The sequence below is a fragment of the Calonectris borealis genome, chromosome 6 (genome assembly GCF_964195595.1).
Source record: "Calonectris borealis chromosome 6, bCalBor7.hap1.2, whole genome shotgun sequence".
Classification (NCBI taxonomy): Eukaryota; Metazoa; Chordata; class Aves; order Procellariiformes; family Procellariidae; genus Calonectris; species Calonectris borealis.
Window position 1 is genome coordinate 41,789,885 of NC_134317.1, and position 26,496 is coordinate 41,816,380.

The window sequence follows — 26,496 nt, forward strand, 5'->3', positions numbered from 1 at the left end:
GTGATCCCATTTAGCCAGGGTCCATACCGGCTGATGGGAGAAGGGCTTTTCAGTCCTCCTCTACAGGTGACACTCTAGAGAAGAGCAGTTTCCATCCTTTTTTTTTTTCCTGTTTTCTTTCCCTCTTCCTTTAAGCCTTTCCCCCAGAACCACAGCAGCTTTACTGAAAGTGGAAAGGAGGCAAAGCCCCGTGTGAAACTCATCTCCCACCTTCATGCCACGACAGCCCAATTTTATTTGGCGTTGCTCCCAAAAAGGCATTCGAATCGACTTTTCAAATTCATTTGCAAAGCTAAGGAATTCCAATCAAAGATTGAGATGAGCACCGCTGGCTCACTGGAGAGCCGGAGGGTTGCTGCACATCTGCAAAGCCCTTCACCCACTATAGCCTTCCCAGCGGTTACTGGAGCTGATGGACAAACCCAGGGAAACAGGTAAATTCTCAGTTCAGGTGCAACTCAGCACACAAATTGCACTGAGGAAATGGCCTCAAGTTGTGCCAAGGGAGGTTTAGATTGGACATTAGGAGAAATTTCTTTACTGAAAGAGTGGTCAGGCCTTGGAACAGGCTGCCCAGGGAAGTGGTTGAGTCACCGACCCTGGAAGTATTTAAAAGACGTGTAGATGAGGCGCTTAGGGACATGGTGTAGTGGGCATGGTGGTGCTGGGTTGACGGTTGGACTCAATGATCTTAGACATCTTTTCCAACCTTAATGATTCTATGATTCTAAATGAGGAGGCACGACTTAAACCACAGCAACCTCTGCAGTTGCACATCTTCAGCCACAGCAGCCCCAGTGGCACGATTGCTTGCGGTCCCTGTTTCAATACAGCGTATTTTCAGTAAAAACCATGACCTACCAAAATAAATGACTCCAGTGTAAGTGCAATTGAAGAATTATTCCAGACTCCGGCACCAGGTCCATTCAAATCCCCTCCGCTGGGTAAGCTGGCGTGAGCGCTGCGGCTGGGCACGGCTGGGCAGGAGAAGCCAGGCCTGATCTCATTGACCGAGGCACTGGGCACCAGATGGTTTTACATCCATCTCAGAGCGGCTTCTTGTTTTTGCTGGGGTAAAAAAAAAAAAAGAAAAGAAAATTACTGAGAGTTGCAAGATGACAGGCCTTGAAAGAGGTGCAGATCTATAGTCCGTGATCACTTTTGTGTTTCACACTATTTCTTTGGGCTGCATGACACGTCCATCAGCTGAGATGGTAGCTCCTCCATTAGCCCTGCATGAAAGTTATTTGCCTTTAACAAGACTACAAAAAAAGTCAAAAGCAACTATTCACACCAGATGTCATTTGGGCCAAAGGGCCAGACTACACAGAGCTGGTGGAGGGGAACCGTACGTTTAACCGTACGTTAAACAGACTACTGGGTTTCAGACATCATCTGCCGTGTTTTGAAAGGCAAGTCTTCACCCAGCAGCATTTCTCAGGATCCCAGCACGGTTCCACAGGAGCTGCATCCTCAGCTGACACAAATCAGAGCTCTGTTGAAGTCACTGGCATTGCACCCACTTTCTCCAGCCACAGGATCTGGCTCCCGAATTTTCCAGCTCAGCATCCTGTGATCCTGACAGCACTCCGCTTCTTCCAAGACAACCCAAGTCTTGGCAGGAATGCCCCTCTGTTCAAGTGAAAGCATTCCCAATGTTATGATTTTCCATCTATAATTACCAGGAGATTAAATTCCTTCATTGGGAACAAGCGTGATTGCTCCCTGAGACTCACTGATGTGCGTGCTTTCAGAGAGGAGGAGAGGGGAGACCAAGGGAAAGGAGAGGAGGAAAGAGGCTGAAAAGGAAAATCTAAATAAAGCATTGATTTTCTTTTTGGAACTGGGTTGCAGGAACGTAGCACATTGTCTGAATTCAGTATATCCCTTGGCTCAAGAACAACCAGCCCAGTGGTGGAAGGTGAAATCAAAGCCATGTTCTCCAGCAAGCAAGACAGCGACTCTCCATTCAGCTTTCCACAAGCCACGAGCTTAATTTGGAGGCTGTGGAGCCACATGCTCAGCTAGCAGAAAGCAGCACCCTTGCACTCAAGGATCCAGCCTGCCCGGGAGTCAAATAGACCTTTTAGAGGTGGACCAGATGCTTCTGTTTAAGTGGCCCCGTGGGAAAGGTCACAAGCAAGTTGCTCCGTATCTCCTGCCCTCCACTGCCAAGAAGTGCATTTGAAGGCTCGCGGGCTGAGCTTCCTTCCCACAGCCCTGCCCTGGATGGTTGCCTCCAAGGAAGAGTTTAAGCCTCCAGTCTGAGCTGCGAGGCAAATCAAGGCCATTTATTTTTAATCTTTTTTGCTAATAGCCCTGTGTATCGGAGTGTGAATTACAGCCAGCAGTAATAATGAACTCACACGATAACGCCCCTGGGGAGAGAGCAAGGAAATTCAGGGCCAGGATACCGAAGCTCTCATCGGGCAGATGGAAGGCTCGCTAACGAAGGGTTTCGCGGCGGGGGACGGTTTCGATTCAAGCAGACCGACGCATCGAGCCTTTTACATTTTTTTTCCATGCTTTCTACAGGCAATTCTTGCCAGAATTTTTCGGACTCCACTTGGCAGAGAAGTGTTTAATCAGCATTCAGCCTCTTTACGGGGCTGTCTCTGAGGGAACAGATTCAGGCGAGCGATAGCAAGTGGTAATTTTGGCTGCTTAATCTGGGTTGATTCATTTTAACAACCTGCTTAACAATAGATACCATGTGGCCACGACCAAAGAAGTTTCATGGTCTTTACTGAGATTTAAAGTAGGTGTGAAATGCTTTAAAAATGCATCATTACAGCAGGAGCGATAAAAGCTTCATTGCCCTAACGAGGAAAAGGATTGGCCCAAGTTCCAGAGCGATTATTGCTTTTCTCTGTAAGGTCATTCAGTGTCGCCAGATTCCTGAATTTCTTTTATGAAGTTGCAGAGGAAAAGGCGAGAGCCTGAAAGCTCCAGATCCTGGAGTCAAGTGATCGCATGCATGGCGCATACTCTTCTGAACTTCTGCACCATCTAGGAAGGAGAAGTTTAGGTCTTTCTCTCAGCCTCAGAGCATGATCTCTGTAAGGCAGTTCAACTAAAGGAATTACCAATCTCTGTAAGAGAGACACCTCTTAGTCCCTCCCATCCAAAGACATCCTCCTCCCAACCCTTTAGCCACTACCCACATGGGCAAAACATTATGCACCTGATTCTAGCTTTGACACTGTATATATTATTCTTGCCTTGCTCTGGATTTTTTCAACTTTTTTTGAGACAAACAACCACCATAGAATGTCTTTCCTCACATTATAAAGTATGACAGATGTGTTTCTGTAATACATTTTGCAATTCAGAATTGCAGACAGTCAAGGAAAAGGTTTTGAGATGAGATAGTAATAAAATCATTTTGCATTCCTAAATCAATGCGTGTGCCGGTTTTAAATTACATTTTTAAAAGTCATCTTTACCCCAGCAGTAAAGTGGGCTATTATATGAGTAACTGAAGGTCCAAGACCAGAGCTGGCTCAGGTATTGAGTTTCCAAGCCACAATAATGCCAACATTTTTGGAAAACAATGTCATCTTTAGTCCAGCTAAAAAGCAAAGAACTCCGGTATTTCTAGACATGAAATCACACTGTAGGGGGTTGTTTTTGAGAGAACACAACACTGCTTTTTTTCAAATGATGTAGGATTGTGTCCCCTCCGACATCCTTGGCCACTGCTGACCTGAACTGGCCTGAGAGACAGCTACGGAACTGATGGCTCGTGTCCTCCTGAATGACCACTGCAGATTTTGGATTGTTCATGGGAGTTCAAGGTGGGCTGCCTGGTCCAAGGGGCAGCTGTTTCTCCAAGCTGCAGAGCTCAGCTTGGCTGGGAGACAACTGACTCAGGACACCACATCCTAGGGCATTGCCTGTGAAGTTCAGACGCGCAACGCTCGGTCCCAGGGCAGCCATGCAACAAAGCTGCCCGAGAGCTGAGGACCCCGAGGAGCAGCAGTTCTCCTCCTATTTCTCCTTCGCAGAAGTTGCAGTCTAAATGCTTTGATCATTACCTTCGTGACACTTATGAGGACAAAGCCTGGAGCATTTACTGGAGCATTTCCAGCTTTTTATTACAGCACCATTTAGGTCTGAACTTCCCAGCCCACTTTGAGGTTAGCAGCAAACACCAAACCTTAGTGACGGAGCTGAACTTGAAATCCCTAGTGCACACCCACCTACAGTCATTCAAGTGTTTTACGCATAAAATCAGCGTCGCTCCAAAGGCACAAATTGTAACCAGGTCAGTCCCTATCCACCGAGGCGTTAGCTTTAGTACAGCCTAGCCGTTGTGCTTACGTGCACATATTTTCCAGCATTTCTTAGAAAACACGGGCAAAGTGCAAGCACATGTGTCAAGAGAGGAAAGAGGACAAAGCAAAGAAGGAAGCCCATCTCCAAGAAATCACTGATTAAAATTGTTCCCAAGTTCCCGTTTTCTCCACAAACAGAACAGCTTGCGAAAGTCCAAGTTGGGGTGGATAAAATATCAGCCACGTGCCTGACTTACAGCACTGGGACTGAGGTTTGGGCACCACTTCAAGACTTTCCCCTAGGAGTCTATCCAAACCCTCTTTGCTTCTGATGTGGAATAATTTGGAAGTGTTTTTAGGCTGCCGGCTGGGATAACACACAGGCTATTGTAAACACACATGCAGCCGATCAGCACCAAACCCACACAAATATGGTCTGTACACACATAAATAACCAGTACATATTCCTTTTAAAAAAAAAAAAAAATTAATTGCAATGTTGAATTAAAGAAAAAGATGAAATCACTGAGCAGGTCTTAAGAAAAAAAGTGATCATTTATGGAACGAGTTATGTTTCACCTAATTTTAATAAATGAAACGTACTTAAATGCAGGCCACTAGATTTAAAGAGCTACGGATAAGATACAACCATAACCAGCTATCATCCAAGGGTGTGCAGCGAAGCAAGACCGTAATTTCCATGGATGCTGTGTCAAAAATACGGCTGCTAGCCAAGAAAGTTTGGAAATGTAAGAGAACGTAACCAGGGCACGGAGACCTGCGCAGACTCGGCAATAACCTGCTTGAGATACGTAACCCAGCCTGGAGCCCTGCGTAACTGCTGTTTGCCTGACCTCTGCTTCGGGTGGAAAAGGAGAAAATTGCTCTTTCAGAGTCAAGGCTCTGGGGATACTTTGGGTTTTCTCCACTGCAGTGGCCAGGAAGAAATTCATCTCATCTGTGAGACATGTCCCAGCTGGCTTGAATGTAGAACAGTGTTTTGGACCTGTCCCAGCTTTTAAGGCAGGCTGATGGGAACCTAAAAATGGGTGTCTTCATAGGTGGCCTCAAGGGAAGCCATAGCCAGACGTTGGCACCATTCAGGCATGGCCACGCTCGGAGATGGAGGGGCCCTTTCCTAGGATTCCCAGGTAGCTCTGATTCCCAGGTAGCTCCTAGGATTCCCAGCCGGCTCTGATCTGTCTCATGACATTACACCCATTTCCTTTATTATTTCTTAAAAATTCCTCAATTGCCTCCTGTATTGTCCTCTACCAGCTGGTCTCGGGGAAGCAGATGAACCAACTCATGCCAGCAGGTGAGCAAAGAAGTCAGAGGCAGGGATTTCCCTTCCTTCTGAAATGCTGAGCATTTTTCCTTTTCCATCTCCTCCAAGAGGTGTGACGTGACAGAGGTCAACACACCTCACATCAAGGCTGTTATCTACCGTGGCAATGGCTTTTCCTGCAAGGAAAAGAGTCTCTCCATATCTGGCCCCAAAAGGACTGAATATCTCCAGGCATTTCTGGAGATGCACCAGGCATTTCTGTCCACCATGCCAAGCCTAGGCTGGGATTTAAAGAAAACAACAGCAAACCAGTCTGTCAAGTTTATAGATGTTGAGTTTTTACATCTTGTCACTAGATGGATTTTGAGCAGAACCATTCCACTCCGTGGTGGGGAAAGCGAACCTCGGGGAGGGAAGAGGGGAAACGAGATATCAGTAAGATTTCTCTGCAGTAATAAATCCGTCTTGATAATAACGAAGCTGCGTACAACCGCGTTGTGACTGCACCATCTGCAAACAATATTTCCCCAAATAGGAAGTAGCTGGAAATTAAAGTAACATTTCATGTGGAGAGGCAGAAGTTCTTTGCTCTTCCACCACCGGCACTACTTTGACCAACCTTGTACTTGAAGCAATGCTTAAAATAAATAAAAGGAGTCATTCAGGCCTTACATTGGTCTTTGGTATCTGCTGTAATCATAGAGCTTATGGGTTGGATCCCACTTAACAGACCAGAAGAAGGACTGATCAGAGCCCTCCGAATGAGAAATCTTGGGATTCCTGCTCCAACCTAGGCTGATTTTGCAGGAAATAGCAATATGTTGACACTGTCTTCTTAGAACAGCTTTGTTGTAGACTTGATCCAAAGCCTGTTGAAGTGTGATTAGACTTCCTCCGCTGCAGCAACCTCTGGGCAAAGCAATGTCATCAACTTCTTCTGGCCCAATTCACGGGGCTGGTCTGATGCATTTCGCAAAGCGGAAGACTGGTACCAAGATCCCACCGGTCAAAACCCACCACCAACTACTGTACAAAGGAAGACAAAGTTCCTGATATTAAGCACATCTAAGACAACATGCAGAAAAGGGTGTAAAACAATTAAAACACCTAATAAAGCACTGAGGGAAGTTGAGAGCATGAATTTTATGTGAGTTCATCATGCACAATGCTTAGTTTAATTTAATCAACACAGCAACCAAAGCGTGATCCTCCACAGCAAAATCCTTCCTCAAATCTTTGTCCTTGACCTTGCCTGAAATCCTTTGCTTAAGCCCTGAAGACTGTAGATTGAGACAAAAAAAGTCTGAATCACCCTTTGCTTGGTGACCAGTCAGGGTCACACATAGAGGGGAAGATTGAGAAGAATTTAAGATGCAATCAAGCGGCAGAGAGTCCCAAAGCTTTTCTGGCAGCAGGAGAAAGCGCCTAAAGAGAACGAACCCAGTTTGCAAGGCTTGACTCAAGACCAAGTCATTGAGCTTGGAGGTACTTCAGCTTCCCATGTCTGGAGGTTCACCCACCACAGGGTGACGGGAGGCTTCTACCTGTACCAATACGGCTCCTGTCCTGAGCCAAGGTGTGGGGTGAAGCCTGGGTACTGGCTCATCTCTGGCCAGGTTCCCAGTCAACAGTAGGTCTTCAGGACAGAGCTGTTTGGCTTGGTTTTTTCATGCTGTGACCCATAGCACCACTGAGAAGACAACTCCTGCGAGAAAACTAGCTCCTACCTGGGAGCAGTAGAGATGTCAGGGTGGCCACATGGGTCTTGCTTTAAGCAGCAATTTGCTAAACCATTTGCAGCGCACAAACACTTTCCAAGGAGAATCTGTGTCGATCCTGTGCAGAACACAGGATCCGAGGGCAGCATGACAACTGCTCTAGAAAGTGGAAGGAAAGCCAAAAGACTGACAAGAAACACACAGGCGGGTGCTGGGAGAAGGAGCAGGAGGTGATGATCTCTGCAGGGCCCATATTCATTTGGGCTTATAAATAGAAACATTAAGGAGACTCTCTCCAGACTTCAGTGACTTTTTCTTCATGTGAGAAACATTAGGAGTACATGGTCTGCAAAGCCATTATCACCATCCACAGAAAGATAAGGAACATTGATTCAACTCAAGGCTCAGGACAGTTGAATATTGTACAAGCATCCTTCAAGCCAAGGCTCAGAGGCGGCAGGGGAAGAGGGTGCAAGCACATCCTTTGAAGGATTGATTAGCAAAACAGCCTAAGAATATTCTCAAGGCTGGAATAAATTAAGACATGCATTTTCTTGAGATGCGCGAGATGCTCTGTAATTTTATGACATCCAAAGTGTTAAGAAAAGGAAGGTGCTGCCAAGATTGCATTGCTATTCATGTGTTAAAGGTCAAAGAGTTGCAAAAAGGTCAGTTTTGCAGGTTATAGACATCTGCAGCAGTTACAATCAAAATGCATGCGATGTCTAAAGCTCTCCTTACGGTGAAGTAACAAGCAAGGACTATGGCAATGATGCAATACACAACTTATAGCACCCAGCAGTACCAACTTAGCACAGGAATCAGTGTCTGGTGCTATAGATATGTTGCAGCGTACAAATAAGACCTCGCTATTTGCACAGCCCATTAAGCCTTGTCTAGCCTCGCAAGAGGGAAGATGGTACAGTGTGTTTGATAACATGAGCTAGAAACTTAGCTAGAAGTCCAAGAAGCCCTTCAGACTTCTTAATGTTTTGTTTCTCTTAAGGTCATTAGAGGTGTCACCTGAAAAGGCTACTTCCCACCTCTTCTTCTTCCTACCTATACGAAGCTGTACTATAACGAAACGCCAGAAGAGCAGCGAGATGGCAACCACCTCACCGATAGCCAGGAGTCAGAGCGCAGAGGAGGAACTTATATAAGCTCTTATGGAAATAAGATGAAAAAACGTATTTCTAATTTCTTTCAGAGCTGCCTCGTCTTGACAGAGAACAGCAGAGATGACAGTCGAGTTCCTGCTATTGCCAGCAGTCATCCAGTTACTCAGGGACAGCTGAAAAGTCACAGACAGGAGGCAGAAATGGATACGGTTTCAGTTTCTTTTTTCCTATAATGATCATTTTACATGATCTCAGCTCCGCTTCCCCACCCCCCACCCCCCCGCTCCATTTCTGCTGGTGGAAGCACGGATGGCGAGGACACACTAACCCTGCTTCGGCGAAGCCAAACTCTGGCTGAGGTCGCTCCCAGCTGGAACAAGTGATCCCGTAACGCCAGACGGGGGTCCGAGGAAAAGAAAAGCATCGCTCCTGCTCCTTGCTCTGCCACAGACTTCTTGTGGGACCTTGGGCATGTCACTTAGGGGAAAGCATGGCAAAGTCAGGTTAGGTGTGTGCTAAAAGGGGATTTGTTTGGTTTTTTTTTTTAAAAGACATGATTTTACAAAACCTCTCCAGTCTTTCAATGCACTTTCAGCTGGAAATTTCAATCTGCAAAAATCACTGTATATCAAAGTTGGGAAATTCCCAGTCAGATCTAATTAACATTGTAATTCCAATACGAAGGGGTGTGGCTGCATGGAGTTCAGTTTAGACAAAAGTAGATGTGCTTCCACATCAGACACTTCTCCCTCTGAAATACACAGAAATTCCCCCTCCCCATTTCCAACTTACTTCATGGGGCTTTGGATCACAAGACCTCAGGTCATCTGCAGATTACAAGTCCTGACCCCGCTGCCAGGTCCTTGCACAACACGAAAGGGAGGAAACTCTACCAGTAGGAATTCAGTTAAAAAACTTATCTTGGGGAGGAAAAAATAAAAGAAGAAAGATTTGCCTAGGGGAAAAGCATCTGGCTTGGTAGAAGGGTGGAAAGCACAATTCTTCAAACTGCCATTGCATATTTTTCACTGCAAGTCGGTGCAAAGTGCAACACGTATCCCAGGAAGCAAGACGCCAGAACCCCAGTCAGAAACATTTTCACAAGATATCATCAGAAATCCATAGTCTCGGCATACCAGAGGCACATTCCTTCCCGCCTTCAGAATGAGGCATTGCCTGCCATATAGGAAAGAGTAAGCTGAATAAAGCCAGCATGACTTGCATATGGGCCAGGATTTCAAGAGCCGGATCAGAAATTAGTAGGAGCTACACGACAGCCCTGTAGCTAAATCCCCCATTTTGAGCACATCAGCCTAGGCTCTTCAGAAACATCTACATGAAGGCGTTCGACTGTTCAGCCAGTGGTTTTTTTTCCCGTGTTGTGATGACAGCATGAGCTGTTCCCAATGCTGGCATACCTCCATGGTTATTAGCAGCTAATAATCCAAGCATTTCTGGGCTCATCATCAGAGTATCTGAGGGTTTTTCAAAAGTTCAGAAGTATTTAAGAGCTTAGTTTGGCTTTGGAGAGTCCAAGCTGGAAATCCGTGTGGCTTGATCCTGAACACTCCTTGTAGGGACACATGGATGGTGCTTGCCTCTCCAAAGGGGAATCCTGACCCCTGTAGCGCCCAGGGAGAGGTGGTGGGAGGAGGAGGTGCCGGTTGCTTTCCTTGCCCATCAGTCTTGCCATCTTTTTTGCACAGTAGCCTTGTTTCAGAGGTGGAGTTGTGGTGGGGATCTTTCAGGCTGGGGAACAAAAGGCAAGTGGCCCAGGTTGCCTGTTCCCTTGGGCAAGTGTTTCAACACAAGTCCTTACAGGGGGAGAGTGAGGGCACATCATATTCTGCAGCTCCACGGCCAATGGATGGAGCCACAGCTGGTTTTACACGGAGGTCTCAAGCCATGAACTTGTACCAGGGAAGCTGAGCCTTCGAACGGTGACATGCTGGTACCTGGTTTCTCTGTCCTGATCAGCCTCGGTCAGTAGATAGACTCCAGGCTGTGGACACCAATGCAGAGGTACAACCTTAAGCCACCCTAAAGATTCCAAGATCAACCAGGTTGAGAAGATGAGAGATGAGTAGGGAGGCCTGGGCAGTTTCCAGCTTTGGACTTTGGACCTTCATTTCATGAGGCTGTCTGTAGAGAGGATCTGTGCTGAATCACTACGCCTTGCAGAGAGTACACTGAAGCCACTACTTTGGTGATGGTTTCATCTGAAATGCTTGCCGGCGCTGCTAGAGAATAAAACAGCTCAATGGTTACCTGCCACCTGGCCCAGCTCCAAAGGGGTACAGCCATCAACTGTAATTGGATGGAAAGTGCGGTCCTCCGTACTACATGGAAGCCTCATCCCTTTTCACCTTCTGGGAGAAGTAGAGCTGAGCACCAAAGCCACTCGTAACACTTGTCTCCATTCCAGTTTTCGTCCTAGAGTTCAAACACATCTGGAAAAGAAAAAAAAAAACACAAAGAAACATATTGCACTGAATAAGATGCCTTCGGCCTGAGTCACCGAGAGGGACGAGGAGGAAAAAACAACCATTTGGAGACAAGGTGAAAGGCGTTACGCCAAGGAATTGTGCAATGAACAAAACAAACCAAAACCAAAAAAATCACACCCATCGGGGAAGCTGCCTGCCTCGAGGAACCCCACAAATCAGAACGGCCCACATTAGCTCAGCTATCTCTCAACATCCCTGTAACCTGCGGAGCCAAGACATACAAGCATGCTGGGATCTCCTGGAAGAAATTTCAAGGCTCAGTGGTGAATATAAATCATGTCTTAACACACTTAGACTTAAATGTCTCCAAAGTGGTTCACGGTATTACAACACTGCTCTCTCCCATTAGCTTTCTAGTGGGATACATGAGTATCAGAGGCTTGGAAATGTAATCACAGTGCATCCCAGGAATCGCCAGGAGGGTCTTCAAAAGGTAGCCATCAGCCCAGATCGGAAGGTGAAAAGTCTGCTTGCCATCACTTGTAGAGACGGTGTTTCTATGAGCTGCTGTTAGCCTACCACCCCAGGCTGTGCTTAGCAATAGATTACACCAAATACAGCTATGGGATACTTTCTACCTATAAAAAAAACCCCTGTTTTGGTTTTTTTTTTTTTTACATGTTAGTCTAAAAAACCGTAGTTCTTCACTTCAGGGCAAATGGAAGATATTGAATCAAAAGCATTTTTAACTTTTCTCCCAAGAGGCCCCCAAAAGCCTTCAATAGGGTCAACTGAAATAGCTTTTGATTATTGGGGTTTTTTTTAGTTAGTCCTGCTAACTGACAAACACTTCAACTTTTCTTTGATCCACGTTTCTTCTTTGGCAAAGCTGCGTGGTCCTCAAGCAGGTATCCTTACCAACTAATATAAGGACATATTGCCACGCTCTCCAGCTTAGCAGACTTTGAATCCTCAATATTACTAAGATTTGTCAGACACTATCTGCTTTTGTTAGATATTACTCTCATTCCTAGGGAACTCTTTCTTTCCTTTGAATTTTGCAGAACAAGTCCTACTGCCCGTAGATTTATATGGAGGTACATGAAGTTCTCCTTCCACGGTGGGCTCCAGTACGTAGGACTGTATAATCAATTCCGCGTGAAGATTTGAAAAAAAAAATCTATTCTCTGAGACAGCCTTCCATGGAAGGATTTTTAAACTGCTTCCAAGTTGCCATTAAAAAAAAAAAAAAAAGAAAAAAGAAAAAATAAATTATGCAAATAATGAAGCGTTAACAGCTCTTGCGATATTTGGTGCTTTTCCCAAAGCCACAGCTCAGGGGGGTTAACACGAGAACCCAAGCCATTGTGTGTGCTCCTGAGCCTTGCGTTTGCAAAAAAGAACATTTCAACAGTCCCAGAAACAGGTTAAACAAACATTTATGAAGAATCACACAGGTATCACTGAGCTTGCCTTGGAATGAGAGGAATCTGCTGGATGGGGTCTCTGGTGCCTATTCCAGGACTGTTTTCTCCAATCCTTTTTAAGTCTGTTTCCAAGAGTTAAAACCTCACTGGTTTTAGCCAAACTCTCGTTTTATTTAAGGCATGAAAGGAACAATATTTATCATTCAAAGGAGCCAATTCTCTTTCCTCCCTGCTCCCATTTTTGTCTTCTGCCTCCAGACAAGAGCGTCCCTTCCCTGTGCTAATTAATAGATGGATAAAGGCTCACCTTGCGGGTGAGAGTTTTATAGAAAAATTAATTACAGATCCTGACTTTACAATTACCAATCGAGATGCTCACGTTATCTGCCACAAGATCGCCCCAGGCTTTACCTAGCTAGAAAGAAGCTTGCAATGTGCTGAGAGATGACTTTGAAGGCTGGAGTGAAAGCTAATCTCTAGAGAAAGTGTAAGAGCATAGGAAGGGCCACCAAAGACCTCCATAACGATGGCCCGTAGCTGGGGGACATCAACAGGTCAGAAGGAGAGAGAAACAATAATAGGTCAGATAAATTTTGGCAAGTACATTATGATGTAAGAGAATGGAGACTAAGACCATAAGAAGATAATGAATCTACTGCACTGACAATGTGACATTCAGCATCTGCTGAGGGTGCTGAGTAGCTGTAAGTCTATTAAACAGGCTGAGGCTGAGAGTGATTAGAAGAAGATGCAAGATCACAGCAGAGAGAAAGCTCTCCTTAGACAAGACATCTGAAAATGTCAATATGCAAACTGCGTTGCATGTTCTCAGCTCAGCCTTTAGACCCAGCTACACAGAGTGGCTGAAGAAGACCAAGACCACTTGCATACTTCCATCTCCAACCTGCAAACGCTTACATACACGCTTTGGTATTTGCTGAGTTGGTGCCTCACGCTCCCCATTCCATAAATCCTCTTCCCTTTCAGGCTCAAGTGATGGAAAATGCTCTCTGAGCACACAAAATATTCACTGAAGTCAAAGGGGAACTTCAGCTGGAGAACTTCGGCGGAAAGTCACAGTCTGGAGAATACAAAGGACTCCTCATTTATAAACCCAAAATTTAATAACCAGGAGACCTAGGCAGAAACCTCATATCGGCACCATGCAAGGGTTGCATGGACTGATCTGCAGGGGTTTTACCAGCACCCTGGGAGCTTGCAACTGCTGCAGGCTGGGACATCCTTGCACTACGTGTCTGCACAGCCCGTGACACAGCTGGGTTCCATTCTCTACAGGCAACTTTGGGCACACACATAGCTTAGAAAGCAGTTTAAAGTCAACGCCTTACCCACCCAGGTTTATACAGCAGGACAAACACCGCAGTTCGTAACCTGGTACTAATTCTCCTCCATCCCCAAGGAGATGTTAGGAACACATCTCCCACCTTTAAGAGGAACCATTCATTAAGGATAAGCTGGTCCATTGTAGAAAGAGCTGCATTTCTCAATGTATGCAAGGCTTTGAAGCCAATTCTATAAATCAGCTTGTTGGAAAAATTACCAAAAAAAAAAAGCAATTAAGTGTCATGTCAGCAACATACCAATGCAAATGGGAATTCCTCGCACTATATACTCCCAAGCCATTTTTACAGTCCTTATTAGAGGCACTGTTTTGCTGTGGATAAATCCTTTAAAATTGTCTTTCAAAAACCCTATGAGATAAAAAAAGAAAAAGTTCCTGAGCGACTGTCACGGGGAAACAAAGCAAGAAAAGAAGAGGAAACAGCGAGTCGTGGACCACCGTTGGTGGGCACTTGAATAGGAGCCCTGTGCTTGACACCACCGCGACTTTGAACAAAACTGAAGTCAAACAGCTATTTGTCAAGGGGTACAAATGCGCACAAGTGGTGAGAACCTGGCCCTGCTGTAAAAACGTGTCAGGGACTTTTCTGTAGGGCTGTGCCGAGCCCCCTGATGGATCGTTGTACTCGGAGGACAGCATTGTGAGCAGCAATAATAAGACATCTGGTCCGTTCTCTTTCTGAAAGAATATTTTGGCTCGACCGAAACCACGTGAGCAGCTCCTTGTACAATGCACAGACGCAGCGTCTCATCGCCACCGATCCGCAGCGCCGGGTCCGTCCTCCCCCGCACCCGGCAGCGTCCCTCCGATCCCAGTTCCACCAGCCCGGCTCCATGAAGCGCAGCCGGCAGCCGGCGTGCCCTTCGCATCTCTCTGCCTAGGGAGCTATGAAAGCACCGACGCTGCATCATCCACAGCAGCCTCCATCACCCCACCGCATCCCTCCTTGTAGGTCTGACCCGTTCCTTTTGCACGGCCACACAGCGGTGAGCTGGAAGAAGAGCTAGGCACCAGTACCAGCTATTTCCACACACAGACTTTCCCCAGCAAAGGGGACAACCTCTGAACGAGAAGGGTTTCTCGGAGATGATGCTCAGGACACCACGTCCAAGCTGACACACACACAAGCTTAGGCAGCACAGCCCCTCTGGGTTAAATCCGCCTCGCGGGCAGGGGACCGCAGCGCACGGCATCATCTCCCCAGCCAGAGAGGGAAGGATGTGCAGCAGGACGTGAGGATTTTAGCAAGCTGCCAGTGCAAACAGGCTCCCCATCCACAGGTAAACCAGCAGCTCCTGGGAAGCCATCCGCCTTCTTTCCCATGCATGGGCAGGACCCAGGGGGGCCGGCTCACAGGCACAGCCCCAGGGAAGTGGGAATAAATTATAAAGCCTAATTTAGGTAAAAAGTACAAAGTTTCTATAGAGAGTTTCAGTTCTGAGCACATTTTACCAAAAAAAAAAACCTGGAAAAAATAGGGACCTAACACACTTGAGCAGCCTGCACCCTACGAGTGACGAGGGGAGCTGGGAGCTGGCTGGGGACAGACTCGAAATATAAAGAAAATAAGGGAAATAGAAGCAAAGAAAGGAACAGGAAAGCGGAGGAAGTAAAAAGAAGGATGTCTCTGTGCTTCAGATATTTCAAAACAGAGGCCCCACTTTCCAAATAACGTTTCACTGGGGGAGGGAGGGAGAGGAGAGGGTAGGCTGGTTTTCATTTAAATTTTACTTTGAAAACACCATTTTTCCACACATCCACAGAAGTGCAAATTTCCACGGAAACCATTTAAAAAGAGAGCATGCATCAGAGCTGAACTTTTCCAAAACACATCTCTTCGAATTCATCTAGCCGTGGTTGAGAAAGCCCCTCGCTGAAGGAGCTGTGAGAAGTATTTCCCAGCGCCAGCACCCGAAAACACCCCAGCACCCAGGCACAGCAAGGCGGGCACCAGCACCCAGCAAGCCGGGCAGAGCAGGACCCACCAGCTGAGAAGAGGGCTGCGGAGATGACACAGAAACCAATTTCTTCTGCTCCAGCCTTTGGCACGGACCACGCCAGTGCTCGGAAGAGAGATAAGGAGCCGCGGCTGCCGGGTGTGCGGAGGGGTGATAAATGGGGTGCTCGGTCACTGACCACCAACACCTCCGCAGCTGCTGGCTCGTCTGGAGAGCGCGAGGCTGCCTGTCTTTTCATCCTTTTTTTAAGGAGCTGAGCTGTGAAGGCAGCCACCGGCAGGACGCGGGTTTAATATTAAGGGAAGAGGGACGTCATCCATTCCTGCGTCTTTCCAGCTCCGCCACAGCCGTGCCAGACCCCAGCTCGGTACCCGGGGCAGGCAGATGGCTTTGTACAAACAGCTCATGGGGGAGAGGTCTGGAAACCTCTCCAAACTCCCCGCCGGCGCAGCAGCAGCCTCCCCCTGCCCGGCTGGCAGTTGGCACCGATAGTGCTGCATGCCCTGGGTTGCTACATGCACAGAGACCCTTCGCCTGCAGCTGCAAGGGGCCGGGAGGGGAGGGACACAGCCCCGGGTGCGGGGATGGGGACGGTCCCCACGCTGGCAGCTGCAGCTGATGGCAGGGATGCCCGGGGGGAAGCAGGTGTCCCCTTCCCAATGGCTGGGCGGGAACGCTGGCACCCAGAGCTGACGGTGCCTTTGCAAAGACGTGACCCGCTGGCTGGACGCCCGCTGCCAACATCTGATGCCCTGACAAAGGAGCCATGCATCCCCAGCAGCCAAGGGAGCACCCCACGAGGCTCCTTCTCCCTCTAAAAAGAGCTAACAGGAGGGACATAAACCATCACACCCCCACGGTGATCAGCTTCACCTTCCTAAAAAGCCCTTTACTGCAGAGCGCATTGCTCAAGTTGGCGGCTCCTACGGGGTTTCTTCTTTGGGGGCTTCTCTCCCCCAAGCACGCACACCAGCCCCCTTTGCAGCAGCGTGGCCAGCACTCAGGGTCTGCATTATTTTGCATCCCCGGCTCTGCCTCTTCCCCGGGTGCTCTGGCGATGGAGCCGGCCGGCTCACCAGCACCCTAAATCTGCTCCCAGAGAAGGAGACATGCCAGGCACCGAGCTGTCCCCTGCCACTGCATGGTCCTCCCCTAAAACCTGCACCTCCCCTTTCTGAAGACTCTCCCAGTCTGTCTGCAACGGGACAAGGACACACAGACCCTTCCAACTCCCACCAACCCCACTGCAGCTTACCTCCTGGGTCCCATCATTGGTTGTGGAGACTGCTGATCCAGATCATCCCAGCCTGTAAAAGCATGTATTTTGGCCACCAGACCCCAATTAGGTGGCATTAGAGCACCGTAGCTGGTCAACATGCTGCTCCTTTCCTGGAAATTTTAAGGTCCATGGACTTTGCAGTGCAAAAGAGTCCTTTGACATTCAGTTGAATATATCTAATCCAGCCTGTGGAGCAAACACACCATGGTCTTTAAATGCATCCAGAATGGCTGATGACTTTCTACTGGGAAGACGTGAAGAGGGCAGTAATTCATCCCAGTCCACTCTGCTGTGCACAACCTGGGCACATTCCCGCTGCTTCAAGGAAGAGGTCGTGTCCTCTCTTTCCTTCTCACCACCACCCTGTGCCTCTGGTCTCCCCCTTTGCTCTTTGCCAGGTGCCAAGAATAGCCCACAAAGCCCTTTTTTTTTTTTTTTTTTTTTTTGCACAAAGCTCCCTTCAGCCGCTGCGCAGCAAGCTCAATGTGCTGGGCTGAGCAACCTACGATTTCCCTAACCCATGCTCTTGAAACCAGATGGCAAGCCAAAGCTTTCTCTGACAAGCAAAGGAATCAGAACTGACACGATTGGAAAAAACAAGCTCAATTCCTCTTGGCAGGATATTAATTTAGAAATCTCTGGTGTCGTTGCCCCAATTCACAATGAATTTGGATCCAAGCTTTCCTAGTGCCAGCGACACGGACATTTGACAGAGAAGGTAATTGGAGGAAATGGCTTTGTAATCTAGCTATTGTGCTGGCAAGATCCAGCTCTCCTAACGAACAAGGTTCACTTCCTGGCATGGCTGATTCATCATCCTTTATTTGTCCCCAGTGCCTCTTGACTTTCCTCTGCCTGGCAGGGATAGCACAGACCCTTCAAAGCAGCTTCAGAGGTCTGCTGGGCATTCAGGCTTTCTCCCAGCTTGGTGAGTGGCAGCAATGGGGTGATGAGCCCTGCTGGGTCAACAACTCCAAGTGTCCAAGCGGCAGGGTGAAGAGCAAGTCTCATGGTCTGCACACCCCTTGGGCAGCATGCACACCAAGCAGATGGAGCCAAGCTCCATTGGTGGTGCGGGCTTGTGCCATGCTGGTGGCATGAACAAGGACGGGGGTCGTTCAGGTGGGAGCAATCCCAACCAGAGAGCTCCAGGGCCTCCGTCCACTCCACATAAATAACCGGGAGGGTGGGCAAACCTGAACTGGAGCAGAGTTTGGACCAAAGCTTGTAATCGCGTCCTTAGTGACATCCCAAAGTGGCACATACCCCAGGAAAAAGAAAGTACCCTCTGTGGGGTTACCTGCCAGATACAGGTCCTAATCATTGGATCGTTCATTCTTATCCTTCTTCTGAAAAAGATACTGTAGACATAGGCTGCACTAGGGGGAAAAAATAAGCATCGAAGGACAAAAGAGTGCCCTGGTCCCACCAGGAAAGAGGGGAAAAGAAAAGGGGGAAACAGGGTGGAGAGGTTGCAAAACGCGTTCTGCACTGAGCTGAGCAGCATTTGCCTAGAAATGTTCATGTACGCAGGTCCCAGATCGTCATACGCAGCATTTTTCCACTGCTCTAATAATAACAACCATTTTGTTGACCTGTGTGTTCATGCCGTTCCACTAATCACTTTGTTTTTCTAACTGCCATTATCTAGACTGGATGGTGAGCTGCTCTGGATGGATGTCAGATCCAGTCCCGAGCTGCATCTCCGAGATCTGATCATTTGGCAGCTGGGGGAGCGCGAAACCCTATACCTGCTAGCTCTGCAGATCCCACCGACGGCCCGAAGTCCCCTTCGGGAGCACTGTTAAAATGAGCTCTGGCCCTTCAGAAGGCTCCTCTCTATTTAAATAAACAACTTGGAGGATGGAGCATAGCAGCAGTCTAACGTCCCCTGGTATCTGAATATATCTTTTAGCTCCACGACCTGATTGCCTGATGAAGCTAGCACCAGCACACTAAGGGCATACGAAGCCAGCGATTTTGTGGAGGAGGAGGGGAAGAGCTCAATTACTTTTCTTCATCTGCTAGCAAAAAAATATTAGGATAGTAAACAGCTAGCAATCACATAGGAATGCCTGGGAGAGCTCTTACCTACTGGCATGCAGATGTCTCATCTGGAATTCATTTATTCATGTTCACTACTGATGCTATTAAACTACAGAGGTGGTTGGGGAAGGACATATTCAAAAGAGACCTGAAGTTATTGAAGAGGCTGGTCTCCACTGCCAATGTCACCTCTGGAAATAATGTAGCCAAACCAGCAGACTAGCGTTTCGGAAGAAGAAATGCCATTTTCAGCAGCACCAGCACCACCTAAAAATCCAGTGTTATCAAACAGGTACGGCTCCCATCACCCTGAAAGGCAGGATACTTCCACCTCCTGTCTGCAAATTCATTAGTGTTATCAGAAATAGAAGGTACCTCTATCACATTGCAAGTCACAAAGGTCCAAATTCATCCATGGGATCAACCAAGACGAGCTAGCGATGCAGCGTCTGGTTCTGCAGCCGGTAACTGCCCATCACACCTGGCATCACCACTAACAGCTCAAGTGGGATGAATCCTGGGGGTCTCAACCTCCTGGAGGAAAGACTGCACAGAAGAACAGCACATTTGCCCCATGGGTTTTCTTCTGCATCCCATTTTGCTGCTAATTCCCACAGAAAGCTTTCCTAGTGCAGGGGATCGCCTGCATCTTGTTTAATTACATTCAGTAACTTAAACTGCTGGAGAAAACCACTTTAGCTATAATCATTTTGAGCTCTGAAGAAATCCCATAGCCTGGTGGAAGATGTAGATCTAATTTGGATATTCCCCTTAAGTGCCGTCTTATATGTCTTGCAGTGATGCATACGGAGGTATGTACCAAGATTCACTTAGCTTACCCTGAACGTGGTTCCTCCAGGGTCTGAAAAGCAGAAGATATGCTGTCTGCCTCTTTTTTTGGGGGGTGTTAAGTGGAAGGTCCAGCAGGAAAGCAGATGCCTCCTGGGAGCCCCGCACCGCTCTCCACCGTGAGTTTCCACAGGCAGCTCCAGGGCTAGGCTTACGCTCAGCACTGCTCTAGGAAGGGACCACACAGACTCAGGTTGAAGGGAAAAAAAAAACACACATGAAGATCATGGAAGTCTCAGGGCAAGTAAATTACTGTTAATTGTGAGATATTTGATTGCAAGAAGCACCAGATGGCCAGCCATCTGTTTTTTATTATAAAATTAAACAAGATTAACCCAAACAGGATTTCCTCAGCATTCTTCTCTGACTGGCTCACAAATACATCTTTAACACCTACGCTACAGATACAGCAAAATCAGAAGCTCTTCCTGCCTTTCCCTAATCTACTCAGGCTAAATACTCTGCTGAGTAATGCCCTTGCACATAAAGATTTCCAGGGGATGGATTAATTAAGAGATGAGAGAACCGGGAAAGGTCAGCTCAAACAGGAGTAAAGTAACCCCAGCAGAACACCTTCCTTTTTACCCTGCCACAACACCAAACTCGGGTTTGAAGGGCACAGGCATTCGGGCAGGAGGATGTTGCCAGAGGCAACCACAGCCGGGGTACCGACCTCTCCCACCAGCATCAGCACCCGATGCTGCGATGGAAAGGGACAGAACAGCAAAAGCTGGGGAGAACGGCCAGAGCCCCCGTCCTCTGTCCGTCTCCTCTCAAAGGTAGCAAGACCCTCCGACCTCCCCTCATCCTCCTCCCCGGCTTGGTCCCCTCCATCACCATCCCTAAGGCAGGACAGGCCAAACCTTTCTCCTTAAGACTGACTCAATCCACCCAGCCTGCGAGGCATCGCGGGCAGCTCAGCTCGCCACCTCGTCCCACCGAAGCGAAGTGCCCGACGAAGAGAGGCGGCAGCATCCTGCTGGCTGGCGAGGGCACGCGCGCATCCCAATTTAAGCACGTGGCTCAGGTGCTACAAACACGGCATCAGGTCACTGATGAAAAAATGTCTCTCGCTACAGTGCCTCTACAAGCTCAGGCATTTTCTTTGCCTTTCCACACATATGCCTACAAACTTCAGGAATTTCCTCCTTGACCCGGCATCCTCTGCATCACCAAAACACCACTCCTGCCTTTGTCCCAGGAAGGGCAGCATTGCAGAAGCTCAATTTTGCTTTGTATCATTAGTGATAACGATGTCTTTTGCAGGCTTCAGCTGTTCTTTGCTTCAAGATATATAAATTCTGAGATCAAGCCCTGCAGAAATCAGCTCAGACAAATTTTGCCTAGTGAGACGGGCTTGCAGGACCTGCTAATCCAGCAAATTTTCAGCCCTCAGCTACCAAACCTGCTCTGGGAGTCAGCTGCCTCTCACGCTCTCCCTGGAAGCTGGGCTGCCGCCAAGAAGGCCTTTCCCAGCCCACCCAGTTACGCTATGCACACGTACGGTATCAGATCGGATCTCGAAGCTGAAGTCGAGCCCCTGTCCCTCTGCAAGCTTTTCTCATGCAGATTAGGCACGTCTGCATTTGTTCAAAGCAAATCGGTTGTGAATTGAACATAAAGGGTGTTCCAGGGAAGATGTCCCCTTGCATCATTCCCCAGCGTAAATCCCCAGGACACGGTGCATCCAGAAACTATCAATAATACCCCACTCGCACCCTCCTACCTTATCACGTACAAGCAGACAACCTGTTGGGAAAGTTTAATTGCCCGTCAGCCAACAGACAACGGGCCAGGGCTCTAGCTCATGTAAACATCACTATTTTTTTTTGGTTTAGCTTTGAATATCTTCACTTTCAGGGCTACCCTGGAGAGAAAAATGCCATGGTCTTCTTTTTCAGATAGCAGCCAGCCAGCTCGCTGCACCCCAGGCTGTTTGCCCCCCCCATCGCTGCTATCGGAGGCTGGGAAACACGGTGCATGATTCCAGCTTACACCCATTCGCAGGGTGACGGGGTGATACAGCTCCTCGAGGGACGTGTCCCACGGTCACTGCCCCTTTGGCATCTTCTCCGAATGCGAAAGGAGAGAAGCGCGGCTGGGTTTTGCGTGGCTGCTCCCCTGCAATCCAGAGACAAGCTTACTGCTGGTGGTTTGCATCTGGACTCAGCTCTAGCCAAATACAGCAGACATGGAAATGTAGCCTGACTCCCACCCCGCTCATCTCTGACCTTCCGTGGTCATTTTGCATGCAAAGACACACGTGTGCTGCAGGATCACTGCGGTTTGGGGTAGAGTCTCTAATAAACAATTTGACCCCCCCTTCTACAATACCAAGGAGAATGAACCCAAACGGGAGATGCTGACAGAGCTGACTTTCCCACCTGCAAACGCTGGATGGCTTGGCTCAGCAGCAAAGGGGGCACAGAGAGAGGAACCATTCTCTCCTTCCCAAACTGTAAGTCCCAGGCTGGAGGTGCCCCAGCAGTCCACACTGCCCATCATCTACTTCATTTGGATGCTCCTTCTCCGCTATAAACCACACCAGCTCTTCACTGGTGCTGCTCCTTGCCAGAAATACGGGCTGCCTCCCGGACCGCTGCAGGTCCTGCAGCCTGAATGAAGCCAATTCCATCCTTCTAGTGGGCAACTTTGCATCCCCGGAGTCTTTAGGATGATGGACTGCCCCAGGCACACCCCAATGTGATTAGCTTATCCAGATTTTTACATGTTCTGGAAACCATATAACTTCTTCCGTTTTGTGATATGGTCTGTCTTTTTAAAAAACAAACAAACAAAAAGGTCTCAAACATGATAAAAGCATGAACTGCAAACTGGTCATGTTTCCAGCCAGTTCACTGATTCTTTTCACCCTACTGGAAGCCACCAAATGGAAATCAAGTTCCCCCCAACGACAGGCCATCCATCTCTTTCAGGCCAAAGCCCTCAGGCTCGCACAAACACAAACATAAGGAGAGTTCTGCCCTGTATTCCTGGGTGCAGAGAAAGACATTGGTAAGATAAAACATGGTCCACGTATAGGCATACTCAGGGAATTAACTGAAAAGCTCTAATACGCTTCTCTTCTTTTCCCCTTGCCTTTTCCACAAGAAAGAGCCAGGCTTGCCTCAACGGGGACTAAATTATTTGGTTTTCCACAGTCTTATTCTCAGAAATGACTGTTTCACTCTGACCTAGTACTTCCCCAGAAGAACTCAGCCCAAGGCAGACACCTCAGGTGGAAAACTCCAGTCCCAACAGGCAAAGGTATGTGCAACTGAGAAGGGCATTCTATCATAAAGAGGAGCAGGGAATTACTATATAAGCACATACTTACAAAGCATAGCTTAAAAAGCCAGTTTTTAAATGAAGGGAACAGATGCTCTGAGAAAAACCCTGTGCAAAATGTTTCCTTTGCCAAAAGAGTAAAAGGAAACCCACTTTAGCTGAAGAATCAGCTTTTAAAGGCAATCCCTAGTAAATGAGGTATAAAACTGAATTCAGAGCATTTCCACTACTTTCTTGTCTTTCCAGCAGAGCATCCGCAGGGCTGGGCTTTCACTGACAATCACTCCTCCGCAGCCAGCTGGGGAGATGCCTCAGGAGGTGGAAGCACACGAAAAATAAAAAAAAATAAAAGCAGTTAAAAAAAAAAAATTACAAGCTTTTTAAACATGATTTATCCATGCTGGGTACTTCTCTATCTAACCAGATGCTTCCAAATGTCTGGCACTAGAGAAAAACCTATAATTTTACCCTGTGATATATTACTAACCTATATTAGACTTGCACAGAAACAACTGGCTGCTGTTGCAGCCAGGGGAGAAAAAAGTAAGTGGATTACACTATAAAACAAAAGAGACTTCAAATAGCTATGGTATTCTCTCGGAGGAGTTTCATAACAAGCCGGTTCAGCCTGTCAAATGTGGATTGGAAGTGGGCTGCGTGCAATCCTGGCTCTCATGAGCTGCCTGGGGAATGCACTTCCAGGGATGCTTTCTACCAAGAGAAGAGACCCTCGCATCTTTGTAAGCCACTGAATAACGAAGTACGGATGGGAAGCCCCCATCCGAGCAGGGATCACCTACCAAGGGGCTTTCAGACAAAGGTGCGTAAGAATTGGACTCTACCAGATCACAGGTTGCTGCCAATAACAGGCATATAACTCCTGCGATGTCTCAATGTTTGATAGCTTGGGGACCACGGTGCATGGCTTTTATCAGCTGGCTATATGTGATCCTCAGATACCATTGGAAAAACCAGCACAATACAACTGGGGAAAAACAGATATGCTTTTAGCCTGAAGAATGGCTTGTCTGTTTTTTCCCAAATCGATCGGCCAATCTAACAAGAGATATTACTTCCTACAAACCTCGCCTCAGTTGTGGGAGCCCTGCAGGCAGCAAGACCATCAGTGCATAAGGGAGGGAACTGGCTTGAAACACACATCGCTCTTGTTCCCGCGGCAGTACGGCTACAAAATGGCTTTTACAAAGCATCATCACTTGTGCGTGTTCGTGAAGGGGCCCAGAGAAATGACCCTCAACCGGAAGGGACCTGCAAGGGTAAGGGAAAAGATGAGCGGAGAACTTAGAATCATAGAATCATTAAGGTTGGAAAAGACCTCTAAGATCATCGAGTCCAACCGTCAACCCAACACACCATGCCCACTACACCATGTCCCTAAGCGCCGCATCTACACGTCTTTTAAATACTTCCAGGGATGGTGACTCAACCACTGCCCTGGGCAGCCTGTTCCAAGGCCTGACCACTCTTTCAGTAAAGAAATTTCTCCTAATGTCCAATCTAAACCTCCCTTGGCGCAACTTGAGGCCATTTCCTCTTGTCCTATCGCTGGTTACTTGGGAGAAGAGACCAACCCCCACCTCACTACAACCTCCTTTCAGGTAGTTGTAGAGCGCGATGAGGTCTCCCCTCAGCCTCCTCTTCTCCAGGCTAAACAGCCCCAGTTCCCTCAGCCGCTCCCCATCAGACTTGTGCTCCAGGCCCTTCACCAGCTTCGTTGCCCTCCTCTGGACACGCTCCAGCACCTCCATGTCCTTCTTGTAGTGAGGGGCCCAGAATTGAACACAGGATTCGAGGTGCGGCCTCCCAGTGCTGAGAACAGGGGCACGATCACCTCCCTGCTCCTGCTGGCCACACCATTTCTGATACAGGCCAGGATGCCGTTGGCCTTCTTGGCTACCTGGGCACACTGCTGGCTCATGTTCAGCCGGCTGTCAATCAGCACCCCCAGGTCCTTTTCCTCTGGGCAGCTTTCCAGCCACTCTTCCCCAAGCCTGTAGCGTTGCATGGGGTTGTTGTGGCCGAAGTGCAGGACCCGGCACTTGGCCTTGTTGAATCTCATACAGTTGGCCTCGGCCCATCGATCCAGCCTGTCCAGGTCCCTCTGCAGAGCCTTCCTACCCTCCAGCAGATCAACACTCCCGCCCAGCTTGGTGTCATCTGCAAACTTACTGAGGGAGCACTCGATCCCCTCGTCCAGATCGTTGATAAAGATACTGAACAAGACCGGCCCCGAAACTGAGCCCTTGGTGCTCGCTACCAGCCCTGCTGTTAGGATTTGAGGTGCCGGCTCCTGCGGAGCTGTGCCTGCAGCACCAGAGATAGGACAGAGTCCTGCTCCCGGCTGCAAGGCAGAGATAAGCCCCTGGGACCGATGGAAACGCAGGGCACGAATCAGCCCCAGGTTTGCAGGAGGAGGTGAAGATGACCACACGAGGCAGAGCAAGTACAGTCAAGCCAATCCAGCAGAACCCCTCGGATGAGTTTTATCTATCCTGATGAATACAGCGCTGGTTATCAAGCAGCTGCTAAAAATGGTGCAAACCCCTACTACTTCAACATGGGCTCTGTGGCTCTCCCAAACCCACACTCTCATCTTCACCCTCTGCAAATGAACAAAATGAACAACAGAGAGGCTATGAAAAAGCTCGAACAACACCTCAGCTGATTAAAAATCAGAACTGAACGTGTTTCCAGTTAAGTTAAGATGGCAGCTTAACTTACATCATACAGCAGCAAAGGGCAAAACCTGGAAACGGTCAATGGCTTTGCTCTTCCCCCATCAGTTGTCTCCAGCCTTCTTCTCCTATGAGGCACGGGATGATGGGTTACCTCGGAGTCTTGTTTTGAACCTGTCTCCCTTGCCATCTTCCTCTAATGCATAACTTCAGCTGTCAATGGAAAGGGGGAAGGTGATTAAATCGGCTAACGACGACTCCCGGCAGTAAGGTACTATTTGTGTAACACAAATCTGACGACTTGCAGTTCATTGAAAGTTCCCTTTTCCATCACCATGCAAGTTCAAACAGTTTTAGCTCCTAAGCGACGTGGACGTAATCCAACGCCTCATAAAGTGGAAGTGGTTGGTCACTCACAGGAGGAAAGAAGGAGGGATTTGTGAGATCCCAAGTAGTATTTCTCATGCTGTATGTTGCTATGTTCTCGACCCCCAGGACTAGCTTGATACTAATATAAATATATAGTATAGCGTATATATATATAGTACAAATAGTATAAAGAAGCCAATTTCAGTAAGTGCTAGCAGTCTCTTTTATGGATGACCATACAATTCTTCTTATTAATGATTGCTGCTACCCTAGTACGTCAGACTGAGACCTCATTATGCCAACCACACAACAAGCCTCAAGAGAGCTCCTTGTACCTTTGCCACATGCCCCAACTTTCTGAACAGCTGAAGAT

At 48.0% G+C, this 26,496-nt stretch overlaps 1 long non-coding RNA gene across 1 annotated transcript; it reads left to right on the forward strand.

The window, feature by feature from the left end:
* The first annotated feature begins 989 nt into the window (after positions 1–989).
* Positions 990–10,852, forward strand: LOC142083803 (uncharacterized). Its single transcript, XR_012674174.1, has 2 exons — positions 990–1,061; positions 10,658–10,852. It is a non-coding gene; the product is annotated as an uncharacterized LOC142083803 (long non-coding RNA).
* The last annotated feature ends 15,644 nt before the right edge of the window (positions 10,853–26,496 follow it).